This window comes from Eurytemora carolleeae, unplaced genomic scaffold (genome assembly GCF_000591075.1).
Source record: "Eurytemora carolleeae unplaced genomic scaffold, Eaff_2.0 scaffold431, whole genome shotgun sequence".
NCBI classification, from domain to species: domain Eukaryota; kingdom Metazoa; phylum Arthropoda; class Copepoda; order Calanoida; family Temoridae; genus Eurytemora; species Eurytemora carolleeae.
The window spans coordinates 170,839-173,577 of NW_019396340.1; positions in this window are offsets into that span (position 1 = coordinate 170,839).

The window sequence follows — 2,739 nt, forward strand, 5'->3', positions numbered from 1 at the left end:
CTATATATAGATCATCTTGTATATTTTGAAATATTAATTATGTATCTGTTATTTTAAACATTTCGAAGATTTCACATATTAGTTTAAAAATTATCTAAGTCTATCAAATTAAAGAGACAATCATACTTTTTGTTATTTATAATCATGAATGATACTAAAAATTTAAATAAACAGGTTTACCATCAAAGGATTAGACTTCAGAGACGACTGCACACATTTTTCTTGACTTGATGGTTCCCTACAGTTTTACACGTGTTACTTTCTTTACCAATATATTGGTAAACCTAATAATTAAAGTGTCATTCTTTGTGAGTAACCCTGTAATAAACGAGTTTATAGGTCGTCTTCGATCTAATAAGCCGAACAAAAGTTTGTCTAACCATTTTTGTTACTCTAAGGTTCTAAGTGCTTATTATCTATGATAAAATAGTTTTGTATGAATATAAATTTGTCTCTCTCTTTGCTCAAATCTTAAATAAATAAAGTATTTTATTAATATCTTCATTCATTTCCTTATTCAGAGAATTCCATAACTCTAACAACCCATGAAATGGTTGATTCATGTCTTTTACAGGGTGTCCAACGAAACTTGACAGTTGAAAGACGACTTAAAGGTCGTCTTTCGATCTTTACGGCAATTATGCGTTAATCAAATATTAGAAGTAAAATCCTGGAATCAACAGTCACAAAACACCTCTAGCTGTTGTTTAGATTTCGACAGTTTTGGTTTTAATTTTAAAACCTTGAAATCTGAACGAAATTCTCAATTTCTTTGGTAATATTGACAGCACAAAAAAGGCAGACCCCATTATGGAAATCCCAGAACTTGGGGAATTTGTGGTTATTGTTTCAAGAATCATTCCAGGGTTTTGAGTAAAATTCAAGGGTTGGAGTAAAATCAGTGTTAGAGTAAAGTCCCAGGGTTGGAGTAAAAGCACAGGGTTTGAGTAAAATCCCAGGGTTGGAGTAAAATCACAGGGTTGGAGTAAAATCCCAGGGTTGGAGTAAAATCACAGGTTTGGAGTAAAATCCCAGGGTTGGAGTAAAATCAGTGTTAGAGTAAAATCCCAGGGTTCGAGTAAAATCCCAGGGTTGGAGTAAAATCACAGGGTTGGAGTAAAATCCCAGGGTTTAAAGTAATATCTTAGGGTTGAAGTAAAATCAGTGTTAAAGTCCCAGGGTTGGAGTAAAATACCAGGATTGGAGTAAAATCCCAGGGTTGGAGTAAAATCCTATGGTTGGAGTAAAATCCCAGGGTTGGAGTAAAATCCCAGGGTTGGAGTAAAATCCCATGGTTGGAGTAAAATCTCAGTGTTTTTAGTAAAATCTCAGGGTTTTGGGTAAAATCCTAGGGTTGGAGTAAAATCCCAGGGTTAGAGTAAAATCCCAGAGTTTTAAGTAAAATCTAGGGTTTGAGTAAAATTTTCAGGGTTTAGAGTAAAATCCCAGAGTTTTAAGTAAAATCTAGGGTTTGAGTAAAATTTTCAGGGTTTAAGTAAATACCTATGGTAGTATTATCTTAGGGTTTGAGTAAAATCAGAGAGTAAAATCCCAGGGTGGGAGTAAAATCCCAGGGTTTTGAGTAAAATCCCAGAGTTTTGAGTAAATTCCCAGGGTTTGAGTAAAATCCCAGGGTTTGAGTAAAATCCCAGGGTTTGAGTAAAATCCCAGGGTTTTGATTTAAATCATAGGACTGGAGAAAAATTTTCAGGTTGGAGTATAATCCTAGGGCTGGTTTAAAATTTCAGGGTTTGAGTAGAATCCCAGGGTTTAGAGTAAAATCCCAGGGTTGGAGTAAAATCCCATGGTTGGAGTAAAATCTCAGGGTTTTAGGTAAAATCCTAGGGTTGGAGTAAAATCCCAGGGTTAGAGTAAAATCCCAGAGTTTTAAGTAAAATCTAGGGTTTGAGTAAAATTTTCAGGGTTTAAGTAAATACCTATGGTAGTATTATCTTAGGGTTTGAGTAAAATCAGAGAGTAAAATCCCAGGGTGGGAGTAAAATCCCAGGGGGGAGTAAAATCTCATGGTTTGAGTAAAATCCCAGGGTGGGAGTAAAATTCCAGAGTTTTAAGTAAAATCCCAGGGTTTTGAGTAAAATCCCAGAGTTTTGAGTAAAATCCCAGGGTTTTGATTTAAATCATAGGACTGGAGAAAAATTTTCAGGTTGGAGTAAAATCCTAGGGCTGAAGTAAAATTTCAGGGTTTGAGTAGAATCCCAGGGTTTAGAGTAATATCTAAGGGTTTGAGTAAAATCAGAGAGTAAAATCCCAGAGTTGTAGTAAAATCACAGGGTTGCAGTAAAATCACATGGTTGGAGTAAAATCCAAGGGTTGGAGTAAAAAAATCAGGGTTGAAGTAAAATTCAAGGGTTGGAGTAAAATCACAAGGTTGGAGTAAAATCACAAGGTTGGAGTAGAATCATAGGGTTGGAGTAAAATCACAGGGTTGGAGTAAAATCCCAGGGTTTAAAGTAATATCTTAGGGTTGGAGTAAAATCAGTGTTAAAGTCCCAGGATTGGAGTAAAATCACAGGGTTGGAGTAAAATCCCAGGGTTGATGTAAAATTCCAGGGTTGGAGTAAAATCTCAGTGTTTTTAGTAAAATCTCAGGGTTTTGGGTAAAATCCTAGGGTTGAAATAAAATACCAGGGTTGGAGTAAAATCCCAAAGTTTTAATTAAAATCTAGGTTTTGAGTAAAATCCCAGGGTTTGAGTAAAATCCCAGGGTTTGAGTAAAAT